The following is a 20,955-nucleotide window of genomic DNA, read 5'->3' as shown; positions in this document are numbered from 1 at the left end:
TGTCCTGATATAGGCCACATTTGCAGATGTTTCCGCCAGATTGCATCCCCTGGGTTTATTTTCTGATCGGAAGTGAGATGTGTGGCTTGCTGCTGGCACATCGAAACAGGAAGTTGCGCTCCAGCTGAGAATGATCCATCAGGCGCAACTTTCCGTATTATCAGCACAAACAGTCTTCCTACCCCTGAGGGTGAACACACACTGACAGGGTCAAGAACAAACGGACAGATTGCTGTAGGTAAAAACAATGACTGCAGATGCTGAAAATCAAATACTGGATTAGTGGTGCTGGAAGAGCACAGCAGTTCATGCAGCATCCAACGAGCAGCGAAATCAACGTTTCGGGCAAAAGCACTTCATCAGGAATAAAGGCAGTGAGCCTGAAGCATGGAGAGATAAGCTAGAGGAGGGTCCCACCCCCACCCTCCTCTAGCTTATCTCTCCATGCTTCAGGCTCACTGCCTTTATTCCTGATGAAGGGCTTTTGCCCGAAACGTTGATTTCGCTGCTCTTTGGATGCTGCCTGAACCGCTGTGCTCTTCCAGCACCACTAATCCAGATTGCTGTAGGTCTCAACATTGTATTTAATTCCATTCCCATTTTTCACAATGAAACAGAAGAGACACAAGATTATTTCAGCTCGAGTAAATTCTCTGTCAGAGAGATAAGAAGAGTTACCATCGGGTGAAAGGAGCTAAAGGACAATATTTAGTTTCGCTCATAAACCTGTGTTTAAAAGTAGAAAGCTTGAGGGAAGTTAATAAGTAAATCTAAGAGACAGCATTCATTAAAAGTTGGAAAAGTAAAGTTTAAGCAATAAAATTCAGCATGGTAACTCTTCTTATCTCTCTGACAGATAATTTACTCGAGCTGAAATAATCTTGTGTCTCTTCTGTTTCATTCTGGAAAATGGGAATGGAATTAAATACAATGTTGAGACCTACAGCAATCTGTCCGTTTGTTCTTGACACTGTGGAAGTGATATCATATCGGAAGTGGTTGATTCTGTTTTCCGGAGAGGCAATGAGATGTGACATCGGGTGTAAAAAGTGGATGTAATGCTTCTTGACTTCAATCAGGTTTTTGACCAGATCTTGCATCTTCAATAAGGTAAAGGTTCATGGGATCTGGTGCAGTTTGGCAAATGCATCAAAGGTTTATTTGTTGGCAGAAGGTAATGGTTGAAGGTAGTCATTGTGAAGACACCTTGTGTCCAGTGACTTACTATATGACTTGGTGCTGGATCCTTTGCTGTTTGCAGAGTATATGAAAGGTCTAGTCAAGAATGGAGCAATTTTGATCAGTAAGTTAAAAGATGAGGTGAAAAACGTTTGGTTTTGCAATTAGTGAGGAGGAAAGCCAGTGTGACATCAATGACCTTGCCTGTCGGAGAGAAGAATTGAAAACAGAACATTATATCCTAAAGTCTGTGAAGTAAAGCATTTTCGAGACTAACAATTTAAGCGAATATATGATGTATTGTTGGAATCTACAAAATACAAAGGATAAGCGATCTTCAGGAATCCTGAAGAAGGGCTCATGCCCGAAACGTCAATTCTCCTGCTCCTTGGATGCTGCCTGACCTGCTGCGCTTTTCCAGCAACACATTTTCAGCTCTGATCTCCAGCATCTGCAGTCCTCACTTTCTCCTCGATATTGTGGCTAGACCATTAATTCAGGAAGCTGGGGTCTGAGCCCACAGTGCTGCCAAATCAAGTCGTGAATTAAGGTTGATAATTAAACAACTCATTGAAGGAATAAGCTCCACAGATATTCCCTTGCTCTGCTTTGGAAAGAACAACACATCAGTGCAAAAGTTAAGGCTGAAGCATTCACAGCAACCTTCAGCCAGATGTGCCAATTGTCTGATCCATCTCAGCATCTTCCATAGATCACCAATATTAGAGATACCTGTCAGCAGGGAATTCGCTTCGCTCCACGTGAAATCAAGACACTGTTGGGCGAGTTGCACTGGTTACTGCAAATGCTATGGAGCCTGACAAAATTCTGGCAATAATACTGATGACTTGTGCTAGCCAAGCACTCCCAGTACAGCTACAACACTGGCATGGACAATGTGGAAAATAGGCCAGGTATGTCCTGGGCACAGAAAACAGGTCAAACCACCCTGGTGAATTACTGCCCCATCAGTCCATGCTCAATCATGAGTTAGGTGTCGGAAAGTGCTTTCCACAGTGCTATCAAGCAGCACTAGTTCAGCAATAACCTGCTCGTGACATAAAATGTGGGTCGTGCAAGGCCTACTCCGCTCATGTCTGAATTACAGACTTGATTAAAACATGGACAAAGAACTGAATTCCAGAAATGAGGGGAGAGTGACAGCCCTTCACATTAAAGTAACATTCGACAGAGTGTGATATTATGGAGTCCTAGCAAAACTGGATTCAATTGGTATCAGTTGACAAACTCCCTGCTGCCTGCAGTCAGACCTCCCACATTGGAAGATGTCTCTGCTTGTTAGAGGTCAGTCGCCTCAGCCAAAGCAAATCTCTGTTGGAGTTCATAAAGAAAGTGTTCTTGGCCCAATCATGTTCCGCTGCTTCAGCAATGACCTTCCCTCCATCAGAAGGTCAGAAGTGAAATCTGCATTGATCTAGCACTTTTTCTGTGACTCCTCAGTCCATATTCAAACGCAACAAAATCTGGACAATATCCAGACTTGAGCTGACAAGTGACAAATAGCATTCACACCACAAAACTGCGAGACAAAGACCATTGACAATAGGAGTGAATCTAACCAAAACCCCTTGACATTCAATAGTGTTACCATCATTGAATCCCTCACCATCGACATCCTGGGTTTTATTGTTCATTAGAAATTGAGCTGGACACTCCATATAAATACAATGGTTGTAACAACAGGACAGAGGCGAGGAATACTGCAGCGAGTAACTCAACCTTCTGACTTGCAAAGCCAATTGACTATTTAAGAGACAGAAGCCAGGAGAGTAATAGCACAGCTCACCCCTTGACTGGATAGGAGCACCTTCAACTGTACTCAAGAAGTTAGGCATTGTCCAGGACAAAGCATCCCACTTGATCAGCAGCACATCCACAAGCGTCCATTGCCTCCATATCTGATGCTTAGTACCAGCCGTATGCTGAAAAATGAGTTGCTGGAAAAGCGCAGCAGGTTAGGCAGCATCCAAGGAGCAGGAGAATCAACGTTTCGGGCCTAAGCCTTTCTTCAGGCATACCTGCCATATGCACTATCTAAAATACTGCACTGCAGAAACTTAGCCACTTCCTTAGACAGTACCTTCCCACTACCACTTGCATCTCGATGGACAAGAATAGCAGATACTTGGGAACAGCACCACTGTAAGCTCCTCTCTAAACCACTTCTGACATGGAAATATATCATCGATCCTTGACTGTAACTGGGTCAAAATCTGGAACTCCCTTCCTCAGGCCATTTTGGAACATGTTATTTCAGAAAGGCAGCTTACTGCCATCGTCTGAAGGACACCTACAGACAACTGAAAGCAACCACCGTGTTCCATGAGTCAATAAAAAAAATCATTGAAGCTAACATGACAGTTTGAGAAAGTGGTTGAGGAGGCATTATGGGTATGTAATAAGCAATCGAAAGGTTTGGAGCAAAGTTCCAGAATCAATCTCTACCATGGTAGCTTCAATTAATGAAAGAGTATGAAATGAAAATGCTGGGGTAATGAATGATAATCACAGACCGACCAAAGTTTTGAAACATGTTACATGGTTCAGTATTGTCCTTCAGAGGAGGATTTGTGACTTTCCTACCTGGCCTGCCTACCTGTTCAACAAAAAGGCGATGGTTCCTTTCCTGTGCCGAACCTGACTAAGAAAGTGAGGACTGCAGGTGCTGGAGATCAGAGTTGAGAGTGTAGTGCTGGAAAAGCACAGCAGGTCAGGCAGCATCCAAAGAGCAGGAGAATCAACGTTCCAGGCAAAACAACTTCATCAGGTATCTTAATGAAGGCCTCATGCCCGAAACGCCGATTCTCCTGTTCCAGATGCTGCCTGATCTGCTGTACTTTTCCAGCACTACAGTCTCGACTGAGAAGCCATTTGGTTGTAATTAAGCTTAAGAAAGATCAACCATAATTAGCCGAGCAAGATGGCAGACCTTCAAAAAGTAGCTGATGACCACCTTGTTGGGATATGTGACTAACTTTTTCATAAGTCAGTGCAGAATTCAAAAATGCAAATTATGGTGAGTCAGGCTGTTCAGACAGAGTCCGGTACACATTGAAGATTGATGATTGGATGCAAAGTCTCCTGTGGTGTTGCTGTGAACAGCAAGAGAGTTCTTGCCAGTATTGCACTCCAATATTTGTTCATGAAGTAAAGTGTCAGATTTATTGCATTTCTGTGCTTTCTGTGCATTTCCCACATTAGGATCACAGTGGTGATATCATGAGACCAGGATTCTCGAACTCCAGTTTGATGTTGAATGGCCAGGGTTTGGAATACCATCGTTTGCCCAGGGTGAAATTTGAATTTAAAGAAATCTTGGGATCGGAAAGAAAGCCAAATGGTGACCATGTAGCCCGAGTCAATGGAAAAATACAAAAACAGCTGCTGCACGAATGCCAAGGCATCTGTCACCTTTCCATGGTCTGGCCGACATGAGATTCCAGACCCACTGGGAAGTAATTGACTGTGTTCTGAAGTGGCTTTAGCAAGTTATTCAATGGGCAATTGGGGATAGGGACTCATCGCTGACCCGAACCAGAAAGTAATACGTGTAACAAAACGTCACAACAACTATATCAATTAAATGTCATTGTTGCGGCAGTTCCTGATGTCATTTCATGTATTTCATGTGAATGTTCTAACACACACTTTGAGTGATGTTGCACTGTCTAAACGGACTACAATATAAATCATTGGACATTCAGAGTAGATCCAGTTCAACATTTAAGTTTAATTGCAGAATTTTCAGCACTGAATTTTTAACCTAAATAAAAGTTTTCAATAAATAAAATCTGTTGCAATTCGTCTTCATAAATTTGTATTCACTTCTACAAATGGTCAATATTCTTAAAACATACTTGTTTCGATTTGAATCTTACCAACAAATCACTTTGTTCATCTGGCTTTGCTGTCATCATCACTTCCTTGAAGCCAATTGAGCATTTATGTAAATAAACACAGAAATAGAATTCTCAGAATAGATTACAGAACCACAAAACCCTAATTTATACTTCCCCACAAGCACCGCACACGAATTGTGGAAAAAATGCAAATAACTCAATGGATTCCAATACTAATTGATGTTAGGACTTTTTAATACATAAGTTGTATGATTGTTGAATGACAGAGGTATGAGTTGTCATGTTTAGTCAAAAATCTATAATTCAGAGATACATTGGCACAGCTAATATTTGTGTCTCTATTTTTCTCTCTTCCCCTCCTGCCTTCTCCACTTTTTTCTTTATATCTGATGCCGTGTTTTGCCTCTCCATAATCGGACGATGTTTTCCTTAATAACCTGAAGCCAACACCTCACCAACATATCCTCTCAGCCAAATTCATCCATTTCATTAGAGAGATTTGAGTCAAGATTTTCTCAAAAATCTGTCTGAGTATTGAGTGATCTGGAAATACTTGATAGGAATGAGGCTGCAAGACTGTGATAGCATTTTCATTGTATCTCAGCAGTATTATTCTTGGCTGAGAAATGTTTAATGGTTCAGGGCAATGCTTATTTAGACTATAATTAACCTTTACTGCACATCTCATGGAATGTTTAATATTGTAGAGGTCGATTTATTCTGTATCGACTCTGTGTTGTACCTACTCTGGGAGGGTTTTTTTTAGGGAATCCTGGATGCAGCTCTACTCTGTGTCGAAACCAAAATATATTTGACATGATTGCATTGGACAGCACAATATGGAGGGAGATTTACTCAGCCCATTACATGAGCTGCACAATCACGGAAAACATTTGATGTAGCCGTGTAAAGGGGCTTGGACTCCTACCCACTGTCTTTGTGATTTTGAAATGCTTGATACCAGAATAAAAAGGGAACCACACTATGCACAGAATCTTTGTTGTACAAGCAGATTATCATCTGCAGGCACATACGTAAATCATCTGTGAACAACCCTTGCAGTGTTTAATGGATGAGTGCTGAGAGAGCTTTAATATGCAATACGTGTCTATTCCATGCAACACATGCCGACAGTGTGCTTGATATGGTAGTCTAAATGTAGTTTTGATTTGTCTTTAACCTTTTCTGTGACAGTCGTGGTTGTGTTTGACAAATATTCAACAGAACTGGAGGACTCTATGACTATAAATGCGGTCACTGCATTCGAGGCAGAATGCAATGCCATCAAACAGGGAGAAAGATGATCCCTGACTTTTTTCATGACGAGGAGAGATTGAAGCAGCTGGGCTTCAAACATGAAATTTAAGTGAGGCCGATATAATTCTGAAAAGAGTAACTCAGAGCAAAGGTCAATGATAGGGAACCAGAAGCAGCTTGTTCAGCCAATGGAGTTTGGTCTTCCAAACAATGACATCAGGGCTGAACTGATAATCCTCATCTCCACTTCCCAGCGTTTTAAATGTAAGCATTGATTCAATTACCAAATCAAAACCTGTCCATTTCAGCCTTCAAAATACTGAATGACCCAACCTCGACAGTCTTCGGTGGAAATGAATTCCACAGATTCACTACATTCTGGGAGACAAATTCTCTTCTGCCTGAAATTTGTGACCTCTAATTCAGAGATTCTACTTCCTGGTCCGAAACTCTCCCACAAGGGGAAACAACATTTCTACATTTACACCATCAAGTTTCCTGAAAGTAATAGATGTTTCAGAATGTCAGTACTGAATCTTCTATGTTCCATTGAGTATAGGCCCAAATGAATCAATCTCTACTCTCAAGACAGTCCCTGCATCCTCGGATTCAGTCGACTAAACCTCGTGTGGATTGTCTCACATTCCAGTGTACCTTTTCTTTGGTATGAGTCCAAAGAACAATTCACAGTATTCCAGCTGTGGTAAGTATAGGGTTTTTTTTTCAGTTTTAACAAACATTATAGTCATACAGATATCCAACACAGAAACAGACCCTTCGGTCCAACTGTACTGACCAGACATCCCAATCTGACTGAGTACCATTTGCCAAACATTTGGCCTATCTTCCTCTAAATGTTACCTGTTCATACACCCAGCCAGGTGCCTTTTAAATGCAGTAATTGAACCCGCCTCCACCACTACCACTGGCAGCTTTAACCATACATACACGTGAAAAGGTTACCCCTCAGGTTCTTTTCAAACGTTTCTCCTCTCACCTTAATCCGCTGTCCTCTAGTTTTGGACTCTCCCACTCGAGGAAAAAGGCCTTGGCTATTCACCATATCAATGCCCCCCATGATTTTATAGGTCTTGTTCAGGCCACTCCTCAGCCTCCTTTCCTCTCACTGCAGGGAAAAGAAAAGCCCCAGCCTATTCAGCCTCACCTTATACCTTAAACACTCCAGTTCCAGCATCATTCTTGGAAATCTTGTCTAAATCCTCTCAAGTTTCACAAAATCCTTCATAGAAATGGTCAACCAGATTTGTCTGTAATAATTCTAAATGTGGCCTCACAAACGTTCTGTAGAGCTGAGACATGACATCTCGACTCCTACACTTAATGTTATGACCAATGAAGGAAAGCATGCCAAACACCATCTTCCCCACTCTGTCTCCCTGCAACTCCACTTTCAAGGAATGATTCATCTGCACCCTTTGGTTTCTTTGCTCAGCAAAACTCCCCAAGGCCCAGCCATTAATTGTATAAGTCCTGCCCTGGTTTGCCTTACAAAAATGCAACATCTACATTTATTTAATGAAGCATGGGTTCATGAAAGGCAAGTCAGCTTTAACTGATCTATTGGAATTCTTTGAGGTTATAACGAGCGTGGTAGACAATGGGGAACTGCTGAATGTGGTGTATCTGGATTTCCAAAAGGCATTCAGCAAGGTGCTGCACAAAAGGCTGCTGCATAAGATAAAGATGCACAGTGTTACGGGCAATGCATTAGCAAGGACAGAAGAATGGTTAACTAACAGAATGCAAAAATTGGGGATAAATTGGTGTTTTTCTGGTTGACAATCAGTGGCTGGTGATGTGTCTCAGGGATCAGTGTTGAGACAGCAATTATTTACAATTGTTGGGACTGCAATTGTTTATAATTCAGATGGATTGCTTTGAGTAAGAGACCCAAGTGTAGAGTGTTGTAATTCACAGAAGCCACTTAAATGAGTGATAGGGCAAAATGTGCAGAAGGATATAGATAGACTAAGTGAGTGGGCAAGGGTCTGGCAGATGGAGTACAATGTTAGTAAACGTGAGGTCATCCATTTTGGTAGGAACAATAACAAAGTGGTCTACTTTAAAATGGTGAAAAATTACAGAATGCTGCTGTGCAGGGGGACCTGGGTGTTCTTGTGCATGAAACACAAAAGTATGGTTTGCGAGTACAGCAGCTCATTAGGAAGACAAATGGAATAATGTCCTTCATTGCCAGTGGATAGAGTTTACAATTAGGAGCTGCAGATGTATAGGGCGCTGGTGTGGCCAAATCTGGAGTACTCTGTACACTCTTCATCGCCTTACATGAGATGGCACTGGGGTGGGGTTTGCTGAGGAGGTTGACTGTGTTGATTCTGGAAATGAGGGGGTGGGCTTACGAGGAGAGATTGAGCAGACTGGGATTATACTCATTGGAATTCAGAAGAATGGGGGACAGGGTTTGTAAAATTATAAATGGGATAGATAAGACAGAAGCAGGGAGGCTCAAAGTTTGGGAGAAGATTTGTAGCTCGGGTGCTCGTTGTTGTGGTTCTGTTTGCCGAGCTGGGAATTTGTGTTGCAAACGTTTCATCCCCTGTCTAGGTGACATCCTCAGTGCTTGGGAGCCTCCTGTGAAGCGCTTCTGTGACGTTTCCTCCGGTATTTATATTGATTGGTATCTGCCGCTTCCGATTGTCAGTTCCAACTGTCCGCTGCAGTGGTCGGTACATTGGGTCCAGGTCGATGTGTTTGTTGATAGAATCTGTGGATGAGTGCCATGCCTCTAGGAATTCCCTGGCTGTTCTCTGTTTGGCTTGTCCTATAATAGTAGTGTTGTTCCAATCGAACTCATGTTGCTTGTCATCTGTGTGTGTGGCTACTAAGGATAGCTGGTTAAGCTAAAGTCTTCACCCAAAAGGTTGTGAATCTCTGGAATCCCCTGCCTCGTGAAGCAGCTGAGTCTAACCTGTTGAATGTTTTTAAGGTGAAGATAGATTTGTGAACAGTAAAGGAATGAAGGGTTATCGTGAGGGGTGGGTAAGTGGAGTCTCAGTCCATTGAAAGATGATCCACGATATTATTGAAAGGCAGAGCTGACTCATGGAGTCAGATGGCCTCCTCCTGATTGTATTTTTATGTTCGGATGTTGTTATGTTCTAACAGGCCTCCAATTCAAAAAGTAATGCTCTCTAACTACTAAATAAAAACTGAAAGAACTGTGGATGCTGTGTATCAGAAACAAAAGCAGAAACTGCTGGAAATGCTCAGAAGGTCTGACAGCATCTCTAGGGTGAAAGGCTCACCAGTGTATGGTTCCCTGGCTTTTCCATCCAACTTTCTTCAATAATGCTGCCCCATTAGTCAGTCTTCTGGCATCTCATCTATGATTATCAACGATACAAATATCTCAGCAAAGTGTCCAGGAATCTCTTCCCTAGCTTCCCACAAAGTTCTGGGAAATACCTAATCAGGTCTCCAGGATTTACTTCCATTTTTCTACTTTAGACATCCAACATCTCCTTTTCTGCAAAATGAACTCATTTTAAGATCACATTATTTATTTCCCTAGCTTCCATGTTCCTGTGTACTGTAAATATTGATGCCAAATACTTGCTTAGTGTTTCTGCCATCTCCTGTGGTTCCATGCATGGAAAGCCATGTTGATCTTTAAGGGCTGTATTCTCTCCTTAGATATTCTTTTAACCTTCAAATAATTTTAGAATCTTTTCCGGTTCTCCTTCATTCTATTTGCCAGAGCAATTTTATGTCCCCTTTTTTCCCTCATGATTTCCTGTTTAAGTATACTCCGACTGCCCTTCTACCCTTCTCAGGATTCACTCAATCCCAGCTGTCTATATCGGATGAATGCCCCCTTCTTTTTCTGGACAGGAGTTACAATTTCCCTCATCATTGAGCTTTCCCCATGCCTTGCCTTTCACACAAACAGAAACATACCATCACTGAACTCTCATTGTCTCATTCTTAAAGGCCTCCCACTTGTCAGCCGTCCATTTACCTGTGAATAACCTCCCCCAACCAACTTCTCAAAGTCTAATACCATCGAAACTGGCCAGACTCTAATTTGAAACTTTTCATTTTTAAATCAATTCTATCCTTTCTCATCATTATTATTAAACCAATAGAATTATGATCACTTTCCCTGAAGCGGGCCCCTGTGGACACCTCAGTCACTTGCCCTGCCTTGGTTCCCAACAGAAGGTCAAGTATTGCGAACTGTCTAGTAGGTGCATCCACATATTGAATAACACCGTTTTCTTGTGCACACTTAACCAATTTCTCCACATTCCAAGATCTTAACACGACCCCAAACTCTGTTTGGAAAGTTAAAATTCACTACAATTATCCGTTTTTTCTTACAGATAGCATAATCGCTTGTAAATTTCCCAAAAACTATTAGGAGGCCCATTTTACAATCCCAGCAAGGTCATCACCTCTTTCTTATTTTTATGTTTCATCCATATAACTTCACTGGGCAGTGTCCAAGACATATCCTCTCCACATCCAGCTTTAATGTTCTTTCGAACCAAAAACACCACTCCATCTCCTCTCTTGCTCCTCTGTCTATACATTCTATCGCATCTATATCCTGGAACATTAAGCTGCCAGTCCTGTTCATCCCTCAGCCACATTTCTGTAATGGTAATGATATCCTTGTCCCACATTCCCATCGATGCCCTATGTTCATCTGTCTCACATGTTAGGCCTCTTGCATAAAAGTAAATGCAGTTTAGTAGCCTTACCTCGCTCTTGCCAAACTGTTATCTGCCTTGACCCCTAGAATTGCTCACCGCATCTTACCTCAAACATTTCTCTTTTCTCACGATCTTGTTGGTTCCCACCATCCCCCTTACTGGTTTAAAACCTTCAGCATACTGCTAGCAAATTTCCCCACAAGAATATCGGTCCCCTTCCAATTCAGGTCCCTCTTATACAGGTCATTTCTATCCCTGAAGCGATCCCAATGATTGAAAAGTGGGAATCCTAACACCTGCAGCAGCTCCTCAGCTACACATTAGCTGCTCTATCTGACTGTTCCTAATCTCAATATTCCATTAGTTTTTAAACAAACCCTAACATGACATTTGCCATCTTTATTGACAGTTGAAATTAAAAGCTAACTTTTTGTGGTTCGGAGATGCAGACTCCCTGTAGATTTCAGAATTCGATCTCTATCTTGCCTGTTAAAATGCATAACTTCACTGTTTATGTCTGTTCTCATTTATTTCATCCACATTACATTATTATGCAAAGCTCCTTGTTCACTCTCTTGTCCTATCTGTATCCCTCTGCAAACTTCTTTTTGTGTCATATTCACCACTTGTCTCCGCTCCAACCTTTGAGTCATTCGCAAACTTGCCTACAATATATTCACTTTCCGCATCTAAGTCATCAAAATAATTTGTAATTTTTTTTGTCCCCAGAACAGATTTATGTGGTAATCCACAGATTGACATCCTGTAAAATAAAACACTTAATCAAACTTTTCTGATTGGGATTTCAAAACTCCTCTCTCCATGTTAATACAGTCCCTCCAAAGCCAAGGCTCCTTTCTTATTCAGTAATCTTATCCATGGGTGCTATCAAACACCTTCAGAAAATCAAAACATATTACAATCATGGTTTCCTCCATTTTCTCCAAGAAATCCGATACTTCTCTCAGGCAAGATTTCCATTTTGCAAAGCCATTCTCAGTTTTCTGCGATAACATCCCTTTTTAAAGACTCCACCATTTTTTTCAATAAATGATGTTAAACTAACTAGCCTCAGTCAATATTTGTGTGCCTTAACTTTTTATGAGTGAAGGTGTTGGGTGAAGGATCTACTATCAGCCCTCACTTCCAACTGCTGGAGAAGCACTGTCATTGCATCTACTGTGAAAATCTCAACAAAATGTATCTGATGTTCATTTACTAAGAAAACAATTCCACAAATGTTCTAGCTCATCACCTTCTGCTGGCGGTCCCAGATTTTACGAAACAACTCATTGAAAGTCGAAAAGGCTAATTAGCAGCAAACCATGATCAATATTTGAGCAAAAATATCTCAATTCCTGTCACGTTTTTTTTTTCATCTCTTTTTAGGATATTAGCTTCGACAATGTGGAATCTGTGTAAGAGAGAGAGAAAAACACTGTGCCTGAGCATGTGTGTGTAAGAGAGTGATCAGAGAGAGAGAGAGAGAGAGAGAGAGACCATGCCTCTGTGTGTGTGCGTGAGAGAGAGAGTGATAGCAAAAGACTCTGTGTGTGTGTGTGTGTCTGTCGGGGGCAGGGGGAGTGAGGGGTGTGGTGATGTGAGGATACTGTTATCTTAAAAAGGTTATTTTTGTCCTGTGTATTTTTGAAGAGAGATTGTAAGGGAAGAGGTGCTGAAGAGTCCAGAGTGTTTGTAGCTTTTTCTTTAAAAAAGTTTAACAATGGAAAAGGAGTGGCCAGTTCAGGTTCTTCTAGTTTTGGTCGAGCTGCAGCATTCCCAAGATGTTTTGAGTATCAGAAGGTTGCAAGCTTCAGTAAATGATTCCTAACTGAGCACTCGGGCATTTCCCTGGATGTTGTTCCCTCCTGCCTGTAAGAATATGAGTTTGAATTTACCTTTTTGCCAAGGGGTGTGTTTATGAGATGTTACAACATTGGATCAGGAAATTAGTAAGTTACTGTATCAAGTACTCGGTTATGTTTTCCAATCGTTTAATGCCACTTTCTTTGGTTTGTGTTTCAACCGGAGTGTTTAAGTGAATTCTGTTTGGCTTAATGCAGAGTGGTTTAACTAGTTGTATCACATCTGGAACATCAATGTCACATTTGCCTTTAAACAAAGAAAACCTTATTTATCCCATCCATGCCTCAATGATTTTACAAACCTCTATAAGGTCACCCCTCAGCCACCGACACTCCAGGGAAAACAGCTGCAGCTTCTTCAGCCTTTCCTTGTCACTCAAACCCTCCAACCCTGGCAACATCCTTGTATATCTTTTCTGAACCTTTTCAAGTTTCACAGCACCCTTCCTTTATGAGGGAAATTGCACGCAATATTCTGACAGTGGCCTAACCATTGCCCTGTATAGCCGCAACATGACCTCCCAACTCGTATACTCACTGCTCTGACCAACAAAGGGAAGCATACTCAATGCCTTCTTCACTATGCTGTCTTCCTGGGAATCCACTTCCACAGAACTAGGAACTCCAAGGTTTGTTTGATCAACAACACTCCCCAGGACATTACCATGAAGTGTGTAAGCTCAGCCCTGATTTGCCTTTCCAAAATGCAGCACCTTGCATTTATCGAAATTAAACTCCATCTACAAACCTTTGCTCCATTGGCCCATCTGATCAAGATCCCGTTATACTTTGAGGTATAACGCTGTTCATTACACCTACAATGTTGGTGTCATCTGCAAACTTACTACATATACCTTCTATGTTCACATCCAAATCTTAAATGTAAGTGATGAAAAGCAGTGGATCCAGCTTTGATCCTTGTGGCACGTCACAGGTCACAGGCCTCCAGTCTGAAAATCAAACATCTACCACCATCCTCTGTCTTCTCCCTTCAAGCCAGTTCTGTATCCAAGTGGCTAGTTCTCCCTGTATTCCATGAGAATTAAACTTGCTAGCCAGTCTCCCAAGGGGAACCTTGTCGAACGCCTTACTGAGTTGCATATAAATCACGCCTACTGCTCTGCCCTCATCAAATCTCTTTGCTCCTTATTCAAAAAACTCAATCAAGTTTGAGAGACATGCTTTCCCATGCACAAAGCCATGTTGACTATCCCTAATCAGTCTTTTCCTTTCCAAATACATTCTGTCCCTCAGGATTCCTTCAACTGCAACGCACCCCGCCCCCAATGATATCAGGCTCACTGGGCTATAACTCCCTGGCTTTCCATACCACCTTTCCTCAATAATGGCACCATATTAGCCAACCTGCTGCCTCCCAGCACCTCATCGTGACTATCGATGATAGCAATATCTCAGCAATGGGTCCAGCAATCACTTCTAGCTTCCCACAGAGTTCAAGCGTACACCTGATCAGGTCCTGGGGATTTACCCACATTTATGTGTTTTAAGACATCCAGCACCTTCTCCTATGTAATGTGGACATTTTTCAAGATGTCACTGTTTATTTCCCCACATTCTATTTCTTCCATGCCCTTCTCCACAGTAAGCACTGACGCAAATACTCCTTTAATATCCCCCTCCCATCTCTTGCAGTTTGATACATAGGCTGCTTTGCTGATCTTTGAAGTGCCCTATCCTCTCCCTAGTTACCCTTTTGTCCTTAATGCTTTTTTTGTAGAATCATTTTGGATTCTCCTTAACCCAGTTTGCCAAATGTATCTCATGCCCCCTTTTTGCCCTCCTGATTTCCCTCTTAAGTATACTCCTACTGCCCTTATACTTGAAGAATTCACTCAATCTCTACTGTCTATACCTGACGTATGCTTCCTTCTCTTTCTTGAGCAAACCTTCAATTTCTCGAGTCATCCAGCATTCCCCACACCTCCCACCCTTGCCTTTCACCCCAATAGGAACATACTGTCTCGTTATCTCATTTTTGAAGGCTACTCATTTTCCAACCATCCCTTTACCTGCAAAAATCCGCATATAATCACATTTTCAAAGTTCTTCCCTCATACTGTCAAAATTGTCCTTTATCCAATTTAGAACTTTAACACTTAGATCCTGTCTATCCTTTGCCGTACTATTTTAAAACTAATCGAATTATGGTCACTGTCACCAAAGTACTCCCCCACTGACACCTGCCCTGCCTTATTTCCCAAGGGTAGGTCAAGCTTTGCACCTTCTCTAGTAGGAACATCCACATACTGAATCAGAAAATCTTCTTGTACACACTTAACAAGTTCCGCTCCTTGGGTGCTCCGGTTTCCTCCCACAGTCCAAAGATGTGCACGTTAGGTGAATTGGCAACGCTAAGTTGCCTGTAGTGTTAGGTGAAGGGGTAAATGTAAGGGAATGGGTCTGGGTGGGTTGCTCTTCGGAGGATCGGTGTGGACTCGTTGGGCCGAATGTCCTGTATTCCACAGTGTAAGTAATCTAAACTAATCAAACCTTATCTAATCCAATCTAAACCCTTAGCACTATGCCAGTTCCAGTCTGCATTGAGAATGTTAAAATTCCCTACCATAACACACTATTATTCTTATAGATAACTGAGATCTCTTTACAAATTTGTTACTCAATTCCCTGCTGATTTTGTGGAGTTCTATAGTACAATCCCAAAAAGGTAATAGTCCCTTTCTTATTTCTCACTTCCACCCAAATTCCCAGGAATATCATCCGTAATTACAGTCATAATGTTATCCCTGATCAAAACTGACACTCCTCCTCCTCTCCTCCCTCCATTTCTATCCTTCCTGTCGCATTTGCATCTTGTAACATGAAGCTGCCAGTCCTGCCCATCCTTGAGCGACGTTTCTGCAATTGCTCTGATATCCCAGACCCATGTTCCGAACCATGCCCTGAGTTCATCTGCCTTCCCTGCTAGGTTTCTTGCATTGATGAATATGCAGCTTGATTTATCAGTCCTACGTTGTTCTCTGCTTTGTTCCTGCCTGCCCTGACTGTTTGACTTGCTCCATTTCCCAACTGTACCAGTGTCAGATTGATCTCTTTCCTCACTATCACCCTGGGTCCCATCGCCTTGCCCACCTTATTAATTTAATTCCTCCCAAGCAGTTGCAGCAATCTCCCTGCCAGTATATTAGTCCCTTTCGAATTCAGGTGCAATTCATCCCTCTTATATGGGTCACTTCAGCCCCAGAAGATCTTCCAATGATCTAAAATGTGAATCTTTCTCCCACACACAAGCTCCTTGGCTACACATTAATCTCAGACACCACCTTCCCTCTCCTTCCTCGACCGCTCCATCTCCATCAACAGTGTCCGACTCAACACAGACATCTTCTCCAAACCCACCGGCTCCCACAGCTAAACAAGGACAGAATCCCCCTGATCTTCACGTTCCACCCCACCAACCTCCGGATACATTTCATCATCCTCCGACACCTACAAATGGACCCCAGCACCACAGAGATATTTCCCTCCACACACTTATTTGCGTTTTGTAAAGACCATTCCCTCCAGTCCCTTGTCAAGTCCACACCCCACAGCCCACCAACTCACCCTCCCCTCCTGGCACCTTCCTCTGTAACCACAGGAATTGCAGAACCTGTGCCCCGAACTCCCTCTCACTTCCCAAATGCCCCAAAGCAGCCTTCCACATCCAACAGAGCTTTCGCTGCACTTCCACACACGTCATTTACTTTACCATTGCTCCCGATGCAGTCTCCTCTATGTCAGGGATGCAGGTCGCCTACTTGCTGAGCGCTTCCGAGAACATCCCCGGGACACCCGCACCAACCAACCCCACCACTGTGGCTGAAAACCTCTCAACCCACTTCCCCCCCACCAACTCCACTGAGAACATGCTGTTCCGGGGCCTCCTCTATCACTAAACCCTAACCACTTGACACCTGGAGAAAGAATGCCTCACATTCTTCCTTGGGACATTGCAACCACACACTATCAATGTGGATTTCACCAGTTTCCTCATTTCTCCTCCCCCTCACCATCCCTCCAGTCTCAGCCCCAACCTTCCAAATCAGCACCACCAACATGACCTGTCCTACCTGTCAATCCTCCTTCCCACCTATCCACTCCACCCTCCCCTCCGACCTTTCACCTTTACCCCCAACTCCATCCATCTAATGCACTCTCATCTACCTTTCCCCAGGCCCACCCTCCTCCCAGTTATCTCTCCATCCCCTTGGCTCACAGCCTCATTCCTGATGAAGGGCCTTTTCCTAAAATGTTGATTCTCCTGCTGCTCAAATGCTGCCTGACCTGTTGTGCTTTTCCAGCACCACGTTCTTGACTCTGATCTGCAACATCTGCGGTCTTCACTTTTTCCTAGACGTTCATCTGCTTGATCCTCCTATTCCTAGCCTCACTAGCTCACAGCATCGGGATTAATCCAGATATTACTACCCTCGAGGACCTCCTTTTAAAACTCCTGCCTAACTTTCTATCTCCTCTCTTCAGCATCTCATCCATTTTCCTTCCTGTGTCATTCGTTCCAGTGTGCACAGTGACCTGCTGCTGGTACCACTGCCCTTTGAGAATATTCTGCCTTGATCCTGGAAACAGGGAGACAACACACCATTCTGATTTCTCACTGTCGACCGCAGAAACATCTGTCTGTGCCTCTGACTAGAGAGTCCCCTCTCACGATCGATCGCTTGGTACCTGACATACCCCTTGTTACATTACAGCCTGTCTCGGTCCCAGAAACTTGGCTGTTCATGCTGCGTTCTCCTGAAAGGCAATCACCCCCTACATTTTCCAAAATAGCATACTTGTTTGAGATGGGGTTAACCACAGGAGACTCCTGCACTACCTGCCTCCCTCTCCTACTTTTCCTGGTTTTTCTCCCTTTCTTAAAACTACCATCCGTCAGATGCCCCTAGTTCCTGTAAATTCCTCCTTGCCTCAAACTGCCGCTCCAACTGATCGATGCGATCTGATAGGATTCAGAACCAAACACACTTACTGCTGACATAATCATCAGTATGAAGGAACCTCTCCCTAATCTCCAACAGCTGACAGGAAGAGCACATCACTCTACTCAAGGCCATCTTTGTACCTTAACAACCGACAGAAAATAGCATAGTCTTATGCACTAAAAAAAACAGTAATCCAGTCTAACTTAGTATCTATGTTTCATATTTTTAAAAATTAATCAAAGGACAGATCTCAAAAAAAAACACTCACCATTAAAAATGACAGCAATATATTACACTTAAAAACCATGCACTTATCTGCTCCTGTGCTGTGTGCTCTCCAACATAGGTTCCTCGAATGTCAGCTGTGAATTTCGCTGTTTGTCAATTTTTCTTCAACACACTCCAATATCCGGAAACACTTGAACTCAAACAACAAAGGCAGTAACTGTGCAGATTCACTGCTGAGTCAGTTAGCAGTGTAAGTTTCTTTCTCTCTGTCTCTCTCTCTCTCTCTCCCTCTCTGTTTCTCTCCCTGACCATGTGGTCACTACCTTTGTTCACTTCCTCCTTTTTAAAGAGCCATTGTTTTGATCTTTTCTCCCAAACTTCCAAAACAATGAAACAGCTTAAAAACAGTAATTACTGCTTGTGGAATTCGAGGAACTCACTTCCAACACGTAAAATACTCCAAAAGCGAGCAGTTCTTACAGCCAAAACTTTTCCCATCCTCATTCTTGGATTACCCAAACCCTGATAGCTTTTGCTCCATCACCATGTCAATCCTTATCACTCATTAATTGGTTCTCCCTGTTTCAGTTTGCTTACTTGTCTTCAAATCCTGACCAGTGTAGGGCAGAAATGTTCAATTTTGTTTTTCTTTTAGCAACATTTTGGTTTTGTTCAGTTCTATAACAATAATTCACTATCTTCTTTTTAAAGTCCTTTCCACTTCTCTAATGGCTATATTTATTGCCTTCAGTTGTGAAGAATATTTGTCCCTATTCTCGTAGAAACTGAGCTCATCTTGTACCATACAGGTTGAATGTCAGACAGATCAGGGAGTTAGGCATCATTCACCCCAGACTTACACTGACAAGGAAAGCCCAGACTTCAGTCAGGTTTTCTCTTGTTTCTCACCAGCTATTCCTTAAGATACTGAAACTTGACTGTCCTCCAGTCCATTTCTGGAGTTCTTAATCCATGAACCTTCAACCTTCAATAGGGCCAATGGTGAAATACCACAGTGGGGGTGATCCCTTCAAAAATGAACTAACTTGCGTCAGAGATGCTAAAATTGCTCAATATATTTAATGCAAAACTAATTTATTTGACTTTTATCCAAAATATTAAACCTGTCTCACACAGGTTAATTAACCTGAGCATAAACAGACTCAGTGAACATGGTTTGGGCCTGGATGTGGTTAACAGCACAATCTCATTGCTGCAGTTCCTTATGAACACGTTGGTGTCTCAGCAGGTTGAATGAGCGAGCAAACCCTTGTTACACACAGAGCAGGTGAATGGCCTCTCCCTGGTGTGAACTCACTGATGTTTGATGTCAGATGATTGACTGAACCTGGTCCTGCAGTGAGAGCCCCAGAAAGGTTTCTCATCATTGTGAACATGTTGATGGAACATCAGTTTCCTGGAACCTTTAAAGCACTTCACACAGTCTGGACATTTAAAAGGCCTAGTCTCAGTGTGAACTCACTGGCCTCCCAGTAGGGCAGAAGAGTGAGTAAATCCCTCTCTAACCACAGCGCAATGAAATGGTCTCACGCTTGTGTGAACTCACCGGTGGTTTTGCACATAGGATATGGTACAGGATGTCTTCTCTCATTCGGCTCAGGGGAACAGTCTGAGTTTGCCGATATATCTGCAGCTGGATGACTGAATGAACGCCTTGCCGCAGACAGAGCAGGTTCTCAGCCTCTACCCAGTGTGATCTCGCTGGTGTTTAGTGAATTGAAATAATAGTCTGAACTTAATGCCGCAGTGAGAACTCCTGAATGGTCTCTCCTCTGTTCGAATATATCAATGGCACATCAGTTGCCCAGAATTCCTATGGCATTTTCCAAAGTCTTGTGATTTAAAAAGTTCTTTTATCTGGATGAACTCTATGGTCTGCCTGCAGTTCAGAAGACTGAGTGAATCCCTTCCCACACTTGGAGCAGATGAATGGCCTTTCCTCAGCGTGAGTGCATTGCTGAATTTCCAGTTGAGGTGGGGATTTGAATCCTCCTTCACTGTCCTCATATTTCCATACTTTCTCCCCAGCTTGACTGTGATTATATTTTGACAGTTCAGATGATTTCATCCACACACAGGACAGATGCACAAATTCTCCTCACTTGGTGTTTTTTCCTTCCAAGTTCAGAATTGAACAATATTCCAATCATAAAATAAAAATCAATCTTTCCAATTCTAATATGATACCTGGTTCTGTTTCCTGACCACAGAGTGTACCCTTCACATCATCTATGAAGCTAATTAAAGAGAAGGAAAGTGAGTGAGAAGACCACAATCTGACTGAATGGTCATCCCTGAGACCTGGCTGCAGGATGAAGTTCTAGAACATTCCTGAAGAGGGCGCGCGACCTGGGCCGTGGCCACCATTTTGTTTGGGGCGAGGCGCATGCGCCGTTATACTGGTGACGCAAGGGGGTGGGCGGGGCCTACGGTCCCATTGACGGAGACAATGGAGACAATGGAGACGGGGAGGGGCCTGTGGGATTGACCCAGGGAGGAGGGAGAGCCTGGGGGTGGGGGGGAAAGGCATTCACAGATCTGGGGGAGGGGGTGGGGGACAGGCATTCACAGCTCTGGGGGGGGGGCGGACAAGATTCACAGATCTGGGAGTGAGGAGGGACAGGCGTTCACAGCTCTGGGGGAGGAGGGGACAGGCATTCACAGCTCTGGGTTGGGGGGGTGACAGGCATTCACAGATCTGGGGGAGGGGGTGGGGGACAGGCATTCACAGATCTGGGGGAGGGGGACAGGCATTCACAGATCTGGGGGAGGGGGTGAGGGACAGGCATTCACAGCTCTGGGGGAGGGGTGGAGACAGGCATTCACAGATCTGGGGGAGGGGGTGGGGGACAGGCATTCACAG

General features: G+C 43.2%; 1 long non-coding RNA gene across 1 annotated transcript in view; it reads right to left on the bottom strand.

Annotated features, from left to right (window-relative positions):
• Positions 1-1,100: 1,100 nt before the first annotated feature.
• Positions 1,101-20,955, bottom strand: part of LOC140456951 (uncharacterized) — a 99,778-nt gene continuing 79,923 nt past the window's right edge. The window contains exons 5-6 of the long non-coding RNA XR_011953278.1: positions 5,079-5,123; positions 1,101-1,383 (exon numbers count right to left, since the gene is read on the bottom strand). This is a non-coding gene — a long non-coding RNA (uncharacterized lncRNA). The remainder of the gene's footprint in view (positions 1,384-5,078; positions 5,124-20,955) is intronic.

Source organism: Chiloscyllium punctatum, chromosome 31, assembly GCF_047496795.1.
Source record: "Chiloscyllium punctatum isolate Juve2018m chromosome 31, sChiPun1.3, whole genome shotgun sequence".
NCBI classification, from domain to species: Eukaryota; Metazoa; Chordata; class Chondrichthyes; order Orectolobiformes; family Hemiscylliidae; genus Chiloscyllium; species Chiloscyllium punctatum.
This window is presented reverse-complemented; position numbering and strand designations above follow the sequence as displayed.